At 49.8% G+C, this 19,904-nt stretch overlaps 1 protein-coding gene across 8 annotated transcripts in view; it reads left to right on the top strand.

The window, feature by feature from the left end:
• Positions 1–19,904, top strand: part of SOCS5 (suppressor of cytokine signaling 5) — a 170,135-nt gene that overhangs the window by 112,525 nt on the left and 37,706 nt on the right. The window contains exon 1 of one of the 8 annotated variants that reach the window (XR_004428325.1): positions 16,369–16,875. The exons of the other annotated variants lie outside the window; for them this stretch is intronic. The gene's annotated coding sequence lies outside the window, so the exon portion shown is untranslated. Of the gene's footprint in view, positions 1–16,368; positions 16,876–19,904 lie in introns of those variants that run through there. 8 annotated transcript variants of the gene reach the window in all.

Below are 19,904 nucleotides of genomic sequence, written 5' to 3'. Positions count from 1 at the left end.
ATACTAAAATCTCTTTAATTTGGAATAAAGAGCTAAATGTGAAAAGTAAAACTACAAACCTTTTAAAAAAAGAGAGAGAAGCAAATACCTTCGTGGTCTCAGAGCAAGAGTTCTTTAATGAGATATGAAAGTAAAGAAATAGCTAGGTGTGGTGGCTCACACCTGTAATCTCAGCACTTTGGGAGGCTGAGGTGAGTGGATCACCTGAGGTCAGGAGTTTGAGACCAGCCTGGCCAACATAGTGAAATCCTGTCTCTACTAAAAATACAAAACTTAGCCGGGTATGGTGGCACACGCCTGTAATCCCAGCACTCGGGAGGCTGAGGCAAGAGAATTGCTTGAACCCGGGAGGTGGAGGTTGCAATGAGCTGAGATTATGCCATTGCACTCCAGCCTGGGTGACAAGAACAAAACTCCATCTCAAAAAATTAAATAAATAAATAAATAGGTCCATGAAGCAGACTGGCATTAAAATTAAGCACCTCTGTTTATCAAAAGTTATTATAAAAGTTGGTGATATTAAGTTCTTTTAAATATTTTTAGGTGTCATACTGGTATTGTGGTTATGTTATGAAGAGAGAGACTATCTTTTAGAGATAAATCCTCAAAATTTTATGATGAATAGTGTTTTAGATTTGCTTAAAAATAAAACTAGAGGAGCAGACATTGAAAAGGTATAAGTGAAATGAGATTGTCCATGAAATTGTAATTGTTGAAGCTGAGTGATAGGTACAAGGAGATTCATCATATTATTCCATCTACTTTTGTATATGTTTGGAATGTTATCATAAATTATTTTTGAGAGAGAGAGAGATCAAGGAGGGACTATAAAGAGATGAAAACAAACCATAAACTGGAACTACACATATAAGCAACGAAGGACTTATATTCAGAACATAGAAAGAACTAAAAATCAAGGGGAAAAAAACAATTTTTTTTAAAGGTAACAAACAAGTCTGAAAAGTAGAAATCCAGACGGTGAAGAAACAAACAAAAAGCTCAACTTCATTAATAATCTGGGAGATAAAAATGTAAACTGCAATAAGATACCATTTTGTACCCCCCAGATTGGAAAAATTAAGTCTGTACTACCAAGAGATGACAAGGATGCGGATGCCTCTGGGAGCATACATTGGTACAGCCAATGTGGAAAGCAACTGGACTTGATCTAGTCATGTTGAAGACCATGTCATCCAGCAATTTTATTCCTAGATAAATACCCTAGGGCAACACATGCATGTGTGTACCAGGAGACAAGAAAGCTTTACAACAACGTTGTCAGTAAGGACCAAACACTGGGAATAACTCAAATGTCCATCAAACATAAAATGCATTAACTGTGAGCTTGTCTCAGCAGTGAAAATATATACAATGAAACTGTAGCTATGTTGACCAAATGAAGCAAATCATCAACGAATGCATACAGTATATTTATTTCCAAGTTTAAAAATAGACGAGTAGGTTAAACTATATGAAGCTGTATGAATTTGCAGTTATTCAGCTACTTTTCTCTTACAAATGGCATTTATCATTCACTCTAATACTGTTTAGGGTGCATACATAAATGGTAAAACCATAAAGGAAAGCAAGATTCAATCGGACTTTTTCTGATTAACAGAAAAGTCAGGATAGTGTTACCTCTGGGAGAAGGAAGGGAGATTTGACTGAGGAAGGACCTGGGGTGATGGAGGTGGGGAACTTCACAGGTACTAGCGATGTTCTAATCTATATATTTATCTCATGAGTGATTACAAAAATATTTGCTTTATTTATTTATTTATTTATTTTAGAGACAGGGTTTCACTCTGTTGCCTAGGCTGGAGTGCAGTGGCAAGATCATGGTTAACTGCAGCCTCCAACTCCTGGGCTCAGGTGATCCTCCAGCCTCAACCTCCCAAGTAGTTGGTGCCACCAGCATGTGCCACCATGCCCGACTAATTTTTTAATGTTTTGTAGAAATGGGATCTTGCTCTGTTGCCCAGGTTGATCATGAACTCCTGGGCTCAAGTGATCCTGCTGCCTTAGCCTCCCAAAGTACTGGGATTATAGGCGTGAGCCGCCATGTGCAGCCAATATTTGCTTTATAGTTCTGCTTTAAACTATGCATATGTTTTATGCATTTTAAATGATTTTATTTTTTAAATAAAAAGAGGAAATAACATTTTAGATGCCAGTTCTGAACTCAGGACACACCAGCCAAGCAAGAGATCAGGGCACAGTTGAGAGGTAGAGAGAGCAGGCCCCCTGCTGCTGAGGGATAGGGGATTCACATCACAGATGACCTGTAATGGTCACTCCACACATGTGATTTGTCTTGCTCTGTCTTGTTTTTCCCAGATAACAATTGCTAATATAATTATTATTCCACTCGGAATGCTGAATATGGTAAATTTATTTATCCGTGGCTTCACTTATAATGATATATAATAAATTACTTAAGTGTGTTTCCCCAGCAGAAGATAAGCCCCCTGGGGGCAAGGACTGGGACATTTTCATGCTTGTACCAAAGCAGAGTGCCTGACACTGTAGATCCTCAATTAAAAGGTCACTGAAAGTATGGACTCCAGATGACTGGATGGACAGGTAGATGGATGGATAGACATCTTAATGGTTGCAGGTCTTTGTTAAATAGGGGATTTTATTTTCAGAACTAGTGAAGGGATTTTTGAAGCCTCCCATGGGGAATAGAGTGGTTTTATAAACATAAAAGTGCTAGTGTGGTATAAACAGAGACTGCAGCGTATTTAATGATTTAGTGAATAGGACAACACATTCTATATTTTGAGTGCTCCGTTATGTCCCTGTACTATTATGCTGCTGGGATTTGTCAGCCACACAGGGTGTGCCACCTCCTTGCACCGCTCCAGGGCACTTGTTCGCTTTGTGTTGTAGGTAAATCGTGTTCCTGGAGTTGTGCAATGGGCGGTTCTGAGCCCACCTTTTTTGGGGAGGCTCTGGAGTGACAGGCACAGCGATGGGCCCAGGATGTGAGCTGAGCATGTAGGCTGGCTCAACACACCTCCCACCCCCTTGTCAAGGATGGCAGCACTCAGATGACATGTTTTGGGAAACATTTTCCTTCCTCACTCTTCTTCCTTCTGTTTTTGTTTCTTCTCACCTGCTTTTCTCCCGCCCTTTTTCCTCCTTCTTCTCCTTTCTCTCTTCCTCTTGCCCCCTTTTCTCTTCCTTCCTCTTGCCCCCCTCACTTCTCTCTTGGTCCCCTCAGCCTCTCTCTCTTCCTATCCTTGTCCTGTCCTTGTCCTTCTTTTGTCTCCTTCTCCTTCCCAACCCCCGCACTCAGAAGCGATCTTTCAGGTCCTCTATGTCTATCTCCTACTCTCAGTCGGATGGCCCAGCAGTAAAGACCTTGAAACTTAATTCTGCAACCCTCATCTCCCCTCCCCAAGAGACCAGCTCTGACTGTGGTTTTTAGGAGGCCCAGTTTCCTCTGGGACCTTCACCCTGTGCACTCCCCACCCCACTGCCACCCACAATGTGCAGACCCCTCTGGGTGGCCTGCAACCTGCTCCACTAGGTGACCACAAAGCCCCTTTGAGCTGGCTTGGGAGTCCTTTCCAAAGCTGGAGGCAGGAGAGGAACCCTCTTTTTACTTCGAAATGTATCCATCCTTAGCTCCGTGAGCAAATGCCCCGCTCTTCCTGGACCCCACAATAGAAACACAGACTTTGGCTGCCCTTCTTTTCACCCCTAAGGAGGGCTGCTTTTGTGCTAAGGGGCATTAGAAGATCATCCTCTGCCAGGAATGCATAGATGCTTTTTCTCTGCAGACTCTGCCCTGAGCTGATTTGACCTGATTGACTGGAGAGGCAGGGATTGTGGAGCAGAGGGGGAGGAGCATAGTTGGAGGGGGCTGGGAGAGGGAGGGGGAGAAGGAAAGCTCAAGTCTACAATTCTAGAACCGGAGGAGGAGAAGGAAGGACCCTGTAGGATCCAGCACCCCACCCCACCCATTTCTCTGCCAGAGTCACAAGCAGTCTGCCCCCTTCCTGTGTGGGTAATTGGCAAGGCCCGGACAAGCAGGCAAGTCTCCGACTCCATCCCAGCCCAGTACCGCCCACCGCCTTATTCAGGCAAAGAGAGTTGACTGTCTTGGCAGCAAAATGAAACCTTTTGATTTACGAGGAATTCTGAGATATCTTCCAGCTGACAGTCTTTGGAGAATTGCACAAGCCCACACTTTTGTGGGGGCAGCATTTAATGAAACGAACACATGAGTTATTCGTTTTTCATTAAGGATGACAGGCAGAGAGTACATATCAGGATGAAAAATAAGTCCTGGCCTGGGGCTGCACAGCCTCATGATCTTGAGTGAGCAGGAGAGCCAGGAGCACCCATTTCCAGAGGCAGGGAATGGGAGGAGGGAGAGCTGACACCTTCGGAGCACTTACTGTGATTTTCATTGTCTCCCGTAATTCTCACTAGGTACTATTGCTCCAGAGTTACAGATGAGAAAACTGAGGCTCAGAGAGAGTAAGGAACATGCCCAGAGTCACCCAGCTAGTGAGGGACAGAGCTAGGATTTCAGTCCCAGGCTGCTTTGGCTCAGCTCCAACAAGCTGTCCATGCAGGAGCAGGAGGCCAACTGTGCAGGGCCTGGGGACCAGTGGTGCAGACGGAGTCCACGCTGCAGACGCTCACTCCAGATGGATGCTGAAAGACAGAGGAGCCCCGGGGCCTGGCAAGGAGAACGGTAGGCTTTGGTGGTCAGCCAGGCCCGGCTGGAGAGTGGCTGAGCCTATGAAGTCTGGGGAGCAGTTGGGCCATGAAAGTGATGCCCGGCAGTCTCTGTTTTTGCTGTTTTCCAGCTTTCCAGTCTCAGAACGACTTGGCATCTGTATCAGAAAACCCAGTCAGCCCTCATCTCAGTTGCAGGTGCAACATATATGGCCCTCAAGCTGGGCAGACCCGAGTTTGAATCCTGAGCCTACCGCTCATTAACTGTTAGACCTTGAAAAAGTGCCTCAACCTCTCTTGAGCCTCCACTTTCCATACCTGTCATGTTTATTTAACGATACCTACCTTTCAGCATTTTCATGAAAGTTTTAAAATGATATTATTATGAGTAGCAGCTGTATAACAGTAATAATAACTCATGTATATTGAGTACATTTGTATCCTCTGTACTATGCTGAGAACTTTACATACATTACCACATTACCCGATTTAACCTTCACAACACCTCTCCGAAGTACCACTGTTACGTAACAGGCCCATTTTACCTGCGAGAAATGGAAGCTCAGAGTTCTTTGCTGCCCAGGTCGTATAGTTAGCAAATGGGGTCAGGGTCAGAATTTGAACCCAGGTCTTCATGTGCCTCCAGCCCACCAGTATGAGTCTTAATGAACAAAGTACCTACTGCATAGTAGACCCTTAACAAATGGGAGTTCCAGTCCTTTCTTTCTCCCCTAAAAGCACAGATTTTCACAGTGCCCTCTGAGATTTGCTTTAGAGCTTGCCCACATGGAGTTTTCAGAAAGTCAGGAGAAAGTGAGGTGGTGGATGCATCCCCCGATCCAGGGCCCCCCTTCCTCCCCCCGCTCAGCCTTCCTTCCTTTTAGGGTTTGGCAAAGGCTGCTTCACTCCAGGCCTCTCGTGGAGCTGGAAACAATGCGAGTTTATTTTGGCACAGGAAAGAGGGCCCAATTCCCCTTCTCTGGATGCCTCTGTGGGAAGAGGACTAGAGAACGTGGCCCAGGCCTCTGTCAGTTCCCGTTACTCTCCCCAGCACGTCCACCGCCGAGTCACAGCCATCACATGTAGTTCTGAGAAGGAAATGAGATAAGAGCTTTCTTTCCACTTCAGATGGATCATAAGATTTCCCCTCCTCTCTCCACGCTGCCCTCCAAAAAGAAGTTGAACCAAGGACATGGTGCTGCAGTTAAACTGAATACTCTTAGCAGGTCTCTTCTCAATCCTGTGGGTACATCCTCACCTGGGTATTTGTCTACCTGTGGCAGATACAATAAGCAGGGCCCATGGTCAGTTTGGTGATGGAAGTCATAGACACTCAGAGTAGCAAGGAACTGTCACTGTCCTCTGATCCCAGCCCCCACCTGGTTTAGATTCAGATCCAGCCAGTATTTACCAGATGCCAACCCTGGGTCAAACCAGGAGTGCTTTTGCATCTGTTATTTCATATTTCAGAATCCACACAACAATCTTTTTGGAAAGGCCTTACTTTCCCATTTTTACAAATGTGGAAACTGTGGCTCAGAGAGGTCAAGTAGTTGGCTCAAAGTCATGACATGAGTAGGTCAGTGGTAGCGCTGGGATATGGTCTTCCAGCTCTGAGACCAAGCCCTGTCTGTCCCAGGCACAGGAGGAGTCTCTTCTACAACACTCCAGGTAGAAGGTTCATCCAGACTTTGAACTCCTTGGATGTTCCTTATTTCTAAGGAAAGTCTCATCTAAAATGTTTTTAGGGGTTGAACTAAAACCTACCTCTCTGTCACTTTCATCTATGGGTCCTATAACTCCTAAATCTAACTCCAGGCAGAGGGGGGAAAGCCAGAGCTCTGCCCTTGGCCATGTCTGTTCTTCAGAGATGAGAAGGTGGCCCCAGATGACCCTTGGCTGCCCCTGTCCTTGTCCTAGAACCAGCCCTGCCACTTCCTAAATGTGGACTCATTTCTTAACATCTCTGAGTTTCCATCAAATGGGGGCGATTGTGTCTACATTGCCAGATGGCTAAGGGACTCAATGAGAGGGTGTCTCAAATGCACTTCCCCCAGAGCCTGCACACAATTAGCTCTCAGCCAATGGTAGCTATTGTCATTTTATCATCAATAGTATGTAACCTCTCCAAACCTTGGCCCCTTTTCTATGGAGTGGGAATTACAATACCTACTTTCGTTTCCCCCATCAACGCAAGTGGGCATTCCAGTAATGCCAGCTTCACATGTCTGGGAGGAACACACAATGATGCAGGCAGAGAGGGCTCAGAAACGGTGAAAAACAGGTCACACGCTCTGGCACCCTGGCCACCTTTTCGGGGAGCTTGTTTCCTGAGCCTTCTGTCCTTCACGAGAATTTTCAGGGTTGTGATGTTTTTCTCTTCAAAAGCATCTCCTCTGTAGCCTACTCCCCAGCCCCAATAAACTTTTTTAAGCTAAAGAGAAAAAAAAACCCATAAAAATAGACAAGTATTTCATTGGCCAGGTTCAGTGGCTCACGCCTGTAATCCCAGCACTTTGGGAGGCTGAGGCAGGTGCACCTCGAGGTCAGGAGTTCGAGACTGCCTGGCCAACATGGTGAAACTCTGTCTCTACTAAAAATACAAAAAAAGTAGCCAGGTGTAGTTGTGGACGCCTGTAGTCCCAGCTGCTTGGGAGGCTGAGGTGGGAAGATTGCTTGAACCTGGGAGGTGGAGGTTGCAGTGAGCCGAGATCACGCCACTCCACTCCAGTCTGGGTGACAGAGTGAGACTCTGTCTCCAAAAACCAAAAACAAAAACAAAAACAAAACAAAAGTGTTTTATCTCTTTTTTACCTCCGCATGCACCCTGGGGTCAGCTGGAGTCTTCCCACCCTTTACAACATAACAAGGGTGATTCAAATCCCCCATCCTGGAGGTGGTAACACTCAAAACACAGTTGAGGGTAGAAGACGAAATGGCACACATCTCGAAGACAGAAAGCAGAGAAGGTGTGCAGGTGCAGAAAGGACTGCTAGTGTCCACAGGGAACCAAAGGCCACTGATCTGGAGGGTGGGAGAGAAATGGGTAGGAATTGGAGGATGTTGGGGGTGGAGGAAGGTGGCCCACATCTCAGCTGGGAGGCCCTACTGGAGTGCACAGGCCCCTTTGCTTGAAATCCAGGAGAAGGGGGCTCCTGAGGCCAGAATTTGTGTAGTTCTTAAAAGTTTTCAGAAGCACATTTCCCCCTGTAGATTCTTTCCTTGAACAATCCCACCAAGCCTGCAAGTTGAGGAAAGAAATTGAACACACCCTTCCTGAGCTCCTTAGGTGGACCTTGTGCTGCTGTCCTGAGCCCATCTCCCAACTACTCCCATCCCCTCCCAACCCCTCATGGCCCTGCTCTGGGGCAAATATTCCTCATGCCAGCAGGTGAGGAGGCTGGGGCCAGATAACAGCTAGTGAGGGAGCAAAGACAAGACGGGCGAGCCTGCGACAGAGCAAGACCCTGTCTCAAAAAACAAAAACAAGACATGTGAGCTTGGACTCCAGGGTGGAATCCTGTGTCCACTCAGTGCACCCCTCTGCCGCTGAAAGTACAAATGGAGAGGGGAAACCCACAGGTGGAGCTGGCCATGAGGACTGTCATAGTAAGCTCAGGGGCTTTGGTGCCACCCCACAGGCCATGGGGATCTGCTGACCAACTCTGGGAGTGACATCATGAAGAATGTGGCATTTCAGGACAGTTGCCTTCTTAATGAAGAGGACTCTGCTGAGTCTGGTGTAGCCAGGGGTGGCAGGAGCCAGCTGACATGGGTATGAGGGCTACTACCTGGCCCTCTCAGGAGGGTATTACTAGCAGCAGCTGCTGCAGCCCTCAGCCCCAGGAACACCACTGTGGAGGTTTCCAGTGCCTTCTTGGAGATACCCAGCTTTCCCTCACCAGTTGCTGGTCCTTGCTTCCCACCTGCTGCCATTCTTCCAGCTTTGGGAGGCAAACCCAAAAATCAGCCCTCCAGCTTCCTCTCCCAAGAAGACTGGCGTCTACAACCCTGGCTCTGTGGGGCTTCTCTTGCCCTCTCTTCTGACTGCCCCACTTGGCTCCAGGGGCCAAGTGGAGAGGAAGCTGGAGATGGAAGATGCAGCCGGGGGAACCCACCAGGCAGGTCCCAAGTGAGAAGGGTGGGTGGGGAACCCGGCCCTGGCCCAGAGAACTGGAACTGTCCAGCAACCCTGGGGAAAGTACCAAACCACCACTGAGTAGGCAGTGACCTTTTGGGGGCCAGTGAGGGGAGCCCATGGGCTCCAAAAGGCACACAGGGGCTCCCTTTCCTCATTCACACTCCACCCTCCATTGACCCCAGCTTGGCCCAGGGCCAGGTAGGGGAGGTGCTGATCATTCATCAGTAATGCGGCGATCACAGTTTTCAGAGCTCCTTCCCACCTTAACCCTCGTGATCTCTCAACAGCTCCTTGGAGGAGGGAGGCAGGGCAAGCTTTGTCTTAGTTTACAGATGTGGAAACTGAGGCTCAGAGAGCTCATATGACTTTTCAAAGCCATACAGTTGATGAGGGACAGAGTGAGTTCCAAATGCAGGACCTCCCAAGAATGGTGGACTTTTCCTCTCTGCCTTGTCCCCCTACTTCCTCTGTTAACTCCAGGAAGATTGGTCTGGGGACCCCTGCAAAGGCACAGATGGGAATAAGCACCCTTGGTCAAAGGATTGTAAGGAAAATGGTGGACAGATGGGTTGAAGAAGGATTGATTGATTGAATTATTGAGACCTTACGTCCCTGAGCCTCCATCAGGTGATCCTTATATCTGTCCTGGAGCACTAGACCACCCAGAAACAGGTGCAGCAGCCCAGGCCAGCCCAGGCCGCTCAGTTGCTCCGCCTCTTGCCTCTCCTCCTCCAGAGAACTCTTTGAATAAGAGGACACCAGATCATGCCTGCAGTTCCAGCCCAGGGTGAGGTTGAAACACTTATGCTTCCTATTTAAAGCCACATCTCATTCATCATTTCAGCACCAATCAACGATTAAACCTGATTCAATGAAGCCCTGACAACTAATTGAAACCTCACAATCGGCCTGTCGCTTGCTATTTAAAACTCTGTCCTGGCTGCTGGGGCCTTTCGGAACCAGGACTGTTTGTCCTGCCAAGAGCAAAGCCCCACCCGCTGTGGCCTGGGATCCCCATATATGTAGTGTGTAGGGTCTGTTCCAGCCATCACTGTCTCTGCCGGGCTCCCTGTGGGGCTGTGGGAGGGTTCTGGGAGAGGCTGGGAATGCCAGGAGGAGCAATTGGTGAAGCAAGGAAAAGGGAAAAGCCCACTGAGAGGTCTAATGAGCCCCAGGTGCACACACTTGTGTTGTGTGGCTTTCTTCAGGCCCTGGGCGAATGTGGCAGCCTGCGGTATATTGGGAGCATCGAACTCAGGTCGAGTCCTAAATCTGCAATCCAAACCAGTTCTGTGACCTTGCCCAGGTCCTTCCTTAGTTTCCTCACCAGCGTGGTGAGAGTAACAAAGATCTCTTCTCAAACTGTCTCCCTTTGAGGTAAGAGATTCCCCCATATCTGGTGATCCCAGGTAAAGCACATGAAAAACCATCAAGTCCTAAAGCGTAGAAGTTCTGAGCAGAGCAGGCCTGAGCTTGCATGGGGCCTGGGGCTGTGGGGCAGCATGGTGGATTCCAGCCCGTGGTCATGATAGGGTTATCTGGTGTCCTCATAACTCTCTAGGGCTGATGGAACACAGCCTCGTGTCACTAAGTGTGGACAATAACCCCTCCAGGCTGAGGAATGGGTCCAGACTTGTGTAGTCAGAGGCATCTTCCTGGAGGCAGTGGACTTGAGCCGAGCTTTGGAGGCTGAAAGAATTGAGTAAGTCAGCCAGGTGCAGTGGCTCACGCCTATAATTCTAGTACTTTGGGAGGCCGAGCCAGGTAGATCATCTGAGGTCAGGAATTCAAGACTAACCTGGCCAACATGGTGAAACCCCGTCTTTACTAAAAATACAAAAAAAAAAAAAACCATTAGCTGGGCATGGTGACAGGCACCTATAATGCCCTACTTGGGAGGCTGAGGCAGGAGAATTGCTTGAACCCAGGGGGCGGAAGTTTCCGTGAGCCGAGATCATGCCACTTCACTCCAGCCTGGGCAAAAGAGCAAAACTCCATCTAAAAAAAAAAAAAAAAAAAGAATTGAATAAGCCTAGAATGAGAGGGAAGCCAAACCAGACACAGCCACTTAGAGCTAGCAGAGCTTCCACAGCCATTTCCTATTGGATCCTCAAACTCCCCTTTATTGGATGAGCACATTGAGAGTTTCAGTGACTCGCCACTGAGAGCTTAAGACAGCAGGACACTGGCTGGGCTGTCCTGATATCACTTGCTCTGCCCTGTTCTGCCCCATCCAAAGAGCACGGAATACCAGAAGTAGGAGGTAGGGAATAGGAGAATGGGAAAGAGGAAGGACTCCAGCAGGGCTCCTTCCTCTAGATTCCTAATGCAGACCCTTCTGGAAGGAAACACCCATATAAAAGGTGCAGTTGGAAGGCTGAGGGGCACCACCCAACCCTATCACTGCTGGGAACCTGAGCTGCCCCCGAAACAGTGAGAGGGGTCTCATGGGTCCCCAAGCTCTCTGTGTGGGAGGAAACAATAGCCACTTTTCTGAGGCCTCCAGGGAGAGGAGGAGTGAGATCACATCTGGGGAGGGAGGAGGCAGAAACACAGGATATGAGCATCCTCCCAGGGGAGCACGGGGAGCCAGGAGCAAGGCCTGGGGCTGACTGCCTCCTCCCAGTGTCCCTCCTTCCTCTAGGTTCCTGGGCCACACACTCTGGACTACCTGCTTCTGCTGGGATTCTTCAAGGGTCTCATAGACCCAACTACACTGTAAGCTTCTTGAAAGCAGGTCACAGTGTCAGACTGTGGTTCGGGACTCAGGTCCTGGAGTAGGGCAGGCTGGAGGCCGACCTACTTATTAGCTGTGTGATTTTAAGCCAGTCCCTTAACCTCCTTGAGATTCTCCTGTGCAATGAAGATAAAAATAGGACCTATCTCATGAGATCATGGGAAAAGTAAATGAGTTAATGAGAGTAAGTGCTTAACAAAAATATCTCCATTGCATGTGCCCCCAGAGCAGCTAGCACCAGCCTCAGCATGGAGCAGGATCAGCTCCAGCAGCAGGGACTGAGAGCAGACACAAGAGAAAGCTCCCTGATGAGGAGGGGTGATTCTAAACTGAAGGGGAGAAATTATCTAGGGAATTTCCTTCCTGTAAAGCCTCAGGAACATGCCAGTCCCCCACATCGGACTGTCCTGGGGGTCTCACACCTGTGTCCTCCTAGGGAAATCTAGATCCTCCAAACTCTGCCTGGGTTCTTCCTGGGGAGTCTTGACCACTGCCTTGTGGTTGATGTGGGATGGGGGACCCGGGAACAGGGCTGCCTTCCTCTGGCCAAAGCCTGGCAAGCAAGCATGGGATGGGTGCTGTCTTCCTGAGAGGGAGAATAGGAGAAGTGACGGAGTCCCTAATTCAAGACCTTGCAGAGGTGGTGTGAGATCTCATGATATCAGTCTCTAAGCCAGTGCCTCTCAAGCTCTCTGTGGGGAAGAATCGATTTTTAAAATATATAATCAGTCACAGATAATGCTTTTGTAAAATGCAATAAAAGTTAATTTCCAAAAAAACGATCACACACTTGGGTACCGTGGTAATGTCAATGTAAAATTGCTGTAAAATTGTTCTAAGTGCTCACTCTCAATGTCTGTGCTCAGCTCCTCAGCAACCAATAACAGTTTGTACCACTGGTTTGTACCACGACAACCACACTACACTTGGAGCTGACACTTTCATAAAGGTTAATTTCCCTCTTTTCCTTCCTCAAGTTTGACCTCCTCCTTGATTAGATAGGAGGAGGGATTCCGACAGCCCCTCACCATCTGTTTAGAACCTCTCCACCCATTGCAGGTCCTTCCTGGTCATCTAATACCATATGCCATACGGAACAGTCCTGATTATACATATTCTGGCTCATGGGCAACGTGTTCTGATTTGGGTCACTTTTTTTTTTGAGACAGAGTCTCTGTCACTCAGGTTGGAGTGTGATGGTATGATCATAGCTCATGCTGCAGCCTCCAACTCCTGGGCTCAAGCGATCCTCTGGCCTCAACCTCCCTCGTAGCTAGGACTACAGGTGTGAACCACCACAATAGCTAATTTTTTTTTTTTAACTTTTATTATTTGTAGAGATGAGGTCTCACTATGTTGCCCAAGCTGGTCTCGAACTCCTGACCTCATGCAATCCTCCCACCTCAGCCTCCCAAAGTGCTGGGATGAGCCACCCATTCACGCAGGCATGAGGCGCTGCTCCCAGCTTGATTTTTTTCTATTGACTGCCCTACAGTAGATGTGTTTGTGAAAAGGTGAGCATAGATTCTGTATTTGATGCAAAAGAGAACGAGGAGAACTGGGTCCTAAGGCAGGCAATCCCTTCCTGGGATGGGTATAGGAACCAAGAGGGTCCTTCTGAGTGGGACACACTGCAAAGGCTTCTGCCTGGAATGATAACAACTGCAGTTACAATCTTTTTGAGCACCTAAGATATGCCAGCCCCTGAACTTCACAAGCCATATCTCTATTTTTCCCAGCAATTCTGCAAAATAGGTATGATTTGTCTAATTTAGAATGAGCTATATCAAGTCCATGTGGCTATGCAGGTGCTATGCAACCTAGAAGGTTTTAAAACCGCATCTTCCAAATGCTGATCTGGGAGTGGCTTCACAGCATCCTGAGGGGCTTTTTTAAAATGTAGACGCCCAGCCCCACGTTCTCAATTCTTATTCGAAGCCTGTGAGCCTTCCCCAGGCCCCCCAGGTGACTCCAAAGCCTGGCTGGCTCTGGCACTGCTGTTCTGGGGCTGCTGAGGGCTGGGGTCTTGTGGGCTGAGGGGGAACCCTAGGAAAGTCCAGGAAAACGACAATGGAAAGGGTGCCCAGGAGGGAACTTCAGTCAACTATGATACAGCCATATGGCAGCATACTATACAGCCCTTAAAAATGAAGAATGTGGCCGGGCACAGTGGCTCACACGCCTGTAATCCCAGCACTTTGGGAGGCTGAGGCGGGTGGATCACCTGAGGTCAGGAGTTCAAGACCAGCCTGACCAACATGGTGAAACCCCATCTCTACTAAAAATGCAAAAATTAGGCAGGCGTGGTGGCGCACGCCTGTAGTCCCAGCTACTCGGGAGGCTGAGGCAGGAAAATCGCTTGAACCCGGGAGGCAGAGGTTGCAGTGAGCTGAGATTGCGCCACTGCACTCCAGCCTAGGCGACAGAGCAAGACTCCATTTCAAAAAAAAAAAAAACACCACGAAGAATTTGTAATAACATTAAAACAGACATTAAGGGAACAAGACAGGTAATAAATTGCGTATATAATTTTGCCACAGCTATGTAACAAATGCAGAAGTGCATTTAAAAAGAAAAAAACAAAGACTGGAAGGAAAAACAAAATATTTTATTGGTTATTTCCACATGAAGATTCTAAGTGATTTTACCTTCCTCTGTACACTTTTCTACATAGGGTGCATGTTACCTTTCTAAACAGAAAAGCATAAGCGCTGTTTTTGAAAGAGAAAAGTCTCTCATCCCTTGTCACCCCAGCCAGCAGGAGTCAACTTTCACATTCTGGGGTTAGGCAGAAATTGCTGGGGTTTTTGTTTTCTTCTTCTCTCTGAGGGCAGGAAATAACTCTTTCCCACTGGGTTTCCTGCTGGAGTTGGAGGCCCAGAAAAATTCTGGCTGAAGACTGGAGACAGGTATAAACACGCCAGGCTTGCCAGGCCCTCTGTGAGTGGCTCTTGGGTATCTCCGTGTCCCTCTCTCTCCAGCACCTGCTCTGGGAGCAGTTTCTGGAAAGCACCACACCCACTTTTGCAAGGCCATCCTCTTTACCTGGAAGGCTCTTCCCTGCTCCCCTCTTGCTTAACGAACATCATTCGGCCGTTGTCTTAGGTGTCCATGTTCTAAGGCGATCTTCTCTGACCCCCAGTCCTGAGTCAGGATCCCCAAGAGCTCCCAGAACATCCTGCTCTCACCGATTTGATTGTAATAATGGGTTACTTCTAAAGCTCCGCAAGGGTTGGGACTGTATATCCCCTGCATTATCAAAGCCTGGTACACAGCAGGCACTCAATAAATGTTTACTGAATGAATGAAGAAATCCTGCCTTGAGATCCAGTATACCAAAGGAGCTCTGAGAGAGGCAGGTGTCATCCCGAGGAGCTCTGGCACCTGCCTCTCTCAGAGCTCCTTGGAGGAAAGAAAGGGTCCAGGCAGTTCTTTCCGCATAAAGCTGTTATGACTGGTGCCAGGTGATTTGCAAAACCACATCCACAACCTGCTCCAAGGGATTAGACCGGGAATTGGGAGGCAACCAGATAGCGGGCAGGAGGGAGCTGGCCTCCTCCTGGATGGCTTGCTCAGAAACTCTGCCCCATGCAGGGACTCTGTCTGGGGTGGTGGCTAACTGGCACGACAGCTAGCTTCTTGGGAGGAGGTTCATTGAGGGACGCGGTTGTCCTAAGGGCCGCGGAGTTTCATCTGGTTGCTCTGGGAAGGATGCGCTTCTGCAAAAGCCCTGGAGGCAGAACCCTTTCAGCCTCTCCAGGCCTCAGAACTGAGCGCCGCCCCCACCATTCCGCCACCCATCTGACTCTACTTGACAAACTAAAAAGGCTGCCTTGCAGGGGAGGGCAGCTACCCACGGTGTCACCCTCTGGCTGCTCACTGGCCACCCTGGGGCCTCTCCTCTGGGCTGCCCTTCCTTCTTGAGTGCTGTCTGTGCGAGGGCCCTGGCCTGCTGGCCCCAAACAGGATTTGGGCACCCAACCCAGACGGGCAGGTTTGCAGGTGGTTGATGAATTGAGGGCCCTGCCGTCCTGTTTCTGGGATCCCCTAGCCTGGGGTCTAGGGGATGAGGTAATGGGACTGCCCCTGCCTCCCACACATCTCCTAGTGGAGTGAGGGACACATCTGGTGCGCAGGCGCACTTTGGTGGGGTGGAACGGGCCACACAGGCGAATCAGGGGTAAATAGAAACGTGTTATTGGTGCTGCAGAAACGTGCTAGGGGCGGGGCCTCCTGAGAGGGCAAAAGTGGGCTTCCAGGGCCTGGGAGGGACTTACCCTGTGGATCAGAGGGCAGTGGCCTGCTAAGGCCAGCCCTTAGGATGTCTCGAGTTCTGCTAGGTTGTCCTTGCCCCCACCCTGTCATCTTCTGTGCCCTTTCAATACTCTTCTCCCTTTCCTTTCCCCTCTTCGGGAACCATCACTGTGCTGTGGCTCCCCCAAAGCCTCCTGCCACGGAAGGCTAGTGGCTGACACACTCACCCACACTGAGGTGTCAGGAACTGAGGATGGCTTGGGGCAGACGGTGAGGAAGCGGGGGCAGATTTAAGAGTGGCTCATGGAAAAGAAGACTTCTGCCAAAGGGATGAATCTCTCAGATGAGGAAGGAGTGGTCCAGTCAGAGAGACAGAGTGGGGGCTCCACTCAGAGTTGACCGCCTTCTCTGCCACAATAGGGAGGCTCTGCCTGGGGCTGAGAGGTGGGGAGGGAAGCCTGGGGATGTGAGCTTAGTGAGGGCCACCCAACGTGGAAGATGAGCCACCTCATCACAGCTGAGGTGGAGAGAGCACCGAGCAGGGAGCCCAGACCCCTGTCAGTGCTAGCCCTGCTCTGCCTCAGATGGCCCGAGTGTGTGCAGGTCACCTACTGGGCCTCAGTTTTCCTACTGATAAAATGGGAACAACCCTACCCACATCTCAGGGCTGTTGTGAGAGCCATTGAGACAAGACAGGAAAGACATGGGCAAGTCAGAGGAGAGACGCTGTGAGGCGGTGGAAGGGTAGCCAACAGGGCGTCAGGAGATTGACCTGGGCCAGTGCCTGCCCCTCTCTATACACTGCAAGGGTCAGACCAGCTGATCTCAGAGGACCTGTCAGCCCCAGCTTCCCTCATCACCATCTTCATTTATGAACAACACTGTTATCTTTCCCTGCTCCAGGGAACTTCCTGAGGAGGTGCTGCAGCAGCTCCAGCCACTCCCCATGATGGCTCAGAGCCAGTGCCAAGGGCCTCGCTCCGACACTCACTTGAGGACACGTGGGGAAGCAGGCAGAGGGAGGAGGTGGCCCCGCCCGCTCCTGCAGGTGAACTTGCTTCTCCTCCGTCCTCACCCTCTGGCTTATGGTGGGTTTTCCTGTCCTATTTGCTGTGATCCCCTGACAGCCAGCACCCCTACACACACCACACACACACAAACACACACAGTGTATGTGTGCACAGCGCTGGCGCTAGACTGACTCACACACACTCACACACACTCACACACTCACATACACACAGTCATGCATATTCACACACTTTCACAGGCACAAACGCATACACTGACACACACTAACACACTCATGCACGCTTACACTCACACACACATGCACACACACACTCTCATACACTCACACATGCAAACACACATGCATGCGCGCACACACACACACACATGCACGCACACACACTAGTCTCCTGCCCTGCCTGGTCGCTTCTGGTCACGTCCAATCCTGGGTCCAGAACCAAGCTCCTGCCGTCTGAGGCCTCCCAGCAGAACTTCTGTCCTAGGAAAGCCACCTCCCTGCCCCTGCCAGGCCTGGACCCTGGGCCCTGCCCTGCCCTGCAGGGACTGCTCTCAGGGAACAGCCTGGCCACTGATCCACTTCACAGTGGGCATGTTTCAAGTCACCTGGGTCAGGAAGCCCACATTCTCCCAGGGGAAGTGACTCATCGCTGATGTCTGAGGGTGATCTGAGCACTCTCTTCACCACCCCGTCAGCCCTGAGCTCTCATCTCATCTCCTTGCCAACAGCACGTAAGTGTGAGTGACTCCTCACTGCAGTTCAGGCAGCCTGGGGGCTACAAGGGGCTTCAGAGGTCCTCATCCCCAGCCTGTAGGCTTGGCCATACTGGACCCATGAGATCAGCCACCCTGTCAGCTGGGATCTTGGGGTCCTACAGCCCTCCTCACTCAAGCCCTGGTCCCCTAACTTGGAGGTGAGGTGTTGGGCTGGAGGAGACAGGCAGCCAGGTAAAAGTGTGGGGAGACATGGATACCTAGTGGGCGGCTCTGCCCTGGGTGCTGCTGTTTCTGCCTCTCTTGGGATGGATTGGGTTGGGGAAGGGGCCTCTGAGAAGGACGAGGCCCACGTGCCCTTTGCCTCCCCTCCCCCAATGCCCCGTCCTCCCCATCCTCCTTGTCCTGCCTCACTTGCCTCAAGTGCTCTCTGCATTGCATTGCTGACCTCACCTCTCCATGTGTCTCTGGATCTCTACCACTTTGTCACTCTGTTTTCTATCTCTGGCTCCTTCTTTCTCTGTGTCTATGCCTGTGTCCCCCACTCTCTTCCGGTCCTCATGCCACTCTCTGCCTCCCTCTCACTCTGTGCCTCTTTGTCCTGTCTCTCTCTGACCAGTTCTCGGACTCTCCTTCCCCTCCAGAGTTCTCCTCTTAACAACCCACTTTGCAGCAATCTCATGAAAAAAAGGAAAGAGAAGGCACTATGTGGTTTTATCATCGCAATAAAACCTGGTGGTCTTGACATGTGGCTACAGGGTCTGCCTACTCTCACAGCTGCCACCCTCCCTCCTCCAGGGCAGTCTCTGTGCATTCAGCAGAGGCACCAGTCTGGTGCAGCTCCCCTGCCTGACACTTCTAGAGCAGAAGTCCACCAGCCACGGGGCATGTCCTGAAGGGACAGCCAAGTGTAGGGACAAAGCAGGAACCCAGGGCCAAAGCAGGGGTCCAGATGGAATTAGATGTCTGCTATGGAATGCATGTTGGAGATTAGGTGAAGCCCTAACCCCCAAGGTGATGGTATTTGAAGATGGGGCCTTTGGGAGGCAATTAGGTTTAGATGAGATCATGAGGGTGGGGCCTCCATGATGGGATTAGTGCCCTTATGAGAAGAGGAAGAGAAGCCAGAGTGCTGTCTGCCTTGCCATGTGAGGACACAACAAGAAGACAGTCAACTGCAAGCCAGACAGAGAGCCCTCACCAGAAACTGAATTGGACAGCACCATGATCTTGGACTTCCCAGTCTCCAGAACCCTGTGAGGAATAAACCCTGATTGTTTAAAGCCACCTGGTCTACCATATTTTGTTGTGGCAGCCCAAGATGACTCAGATGGTATTTCAACCTTGTTGGCCCCTCTGTAGGAAAGGCAGCAGCCTGGTGAGACTCCAGGCCTGACCTGGACCAAGGTCAACCCTGCCCTGCACTCTGCACCCTCTAAACCCTCACCTATTGTGGCCTCTGGCTTCTGCCACAGAGACTCCTGCAGCAATGTGAAGAAGGCATATGCCCCAGAGGGCTCGACCTGTTCCAGAGTCAGCCTAGCAACCGGCTGACTTAACTATAGTAGGCTCAGAGGTCCCAGGAGTGGCCCCTGGCTAGCACAGGACCCTGACACAGGGTGCTTCCTGGTGGGGGTGGGAGGGGAATGGGCACTGGGACAATCCAGGTCTGCCCTTCCCCAATTTTTCCTGTCACTGTCTCACATCCTAGGAGTCTCTATGTGCCTTCACCACCCACATCCTATGCCCACCCAAGGGGATCCACAAGTGGTGAGCCACCTGGAGCAGGCGTGAGGAAGTGCAAACTCCAAGCCCTCCCCTTCCAAGCTTTGGGCTCTGTCCTGGTAACAGTTGCTTGTTTTTTGAATATCTAAAGTGTGTAGGAACAAAAGCCTGAATTTTCTAGACGCCATATGTTAGATGTAGTCAAGTTCTGATCAATGGGAGCTAAATAGTGTGTCATTACGACTCTGAGAAAGTATTGATAAATGGTGAGGTACCATTCTTCTGCCGTCCTTTTCTACTTCCTTCCAGCTGAAATGTGAACATGATGGCTGGAGCTCAAGCAGCCATTTTGGGCCGTAAGGTGGATGCTGTGTATGAGAATGGCACAGTACTACAACTAAGGAACTTGAGATGCTGGTGGTCATGGATCTTCCCATACCTGGGCTGTTTACTTCTACACTTTGCTTATCTGAAGGGATAATGAACTTCTCTCTCGTTTACACCATTATATTTTGGGTCTTCTGTCACTTTAGCCAAATACTATCCTAACTGGTACAAAAACGACAACCAACCAATGAGTCTTTATTGAGTAGTTACTTTGTGCCAAGC

The sequence above is a fragment of the Trachypithecus francoisi genome, unplaced genomic scaffold (assembly GCF_009764315.1).
Source record: "Trachypithecus francoisi isolate TF-2019V2 unplaced genomic scaffold, Tfra_2.0 Lachesis_group17, whole genome shotgun sequence".
NCBI lineage: Eukaryota > Metazoa > Chordata > Mammalia > Primates > Cercopithecidae > Trachypithecus > Trachypithecus francoisi.
Note: the sequence above shows the minus strand (reverse complement) of the source record. Positions and strands in the feature narration are given on the sequence as shown.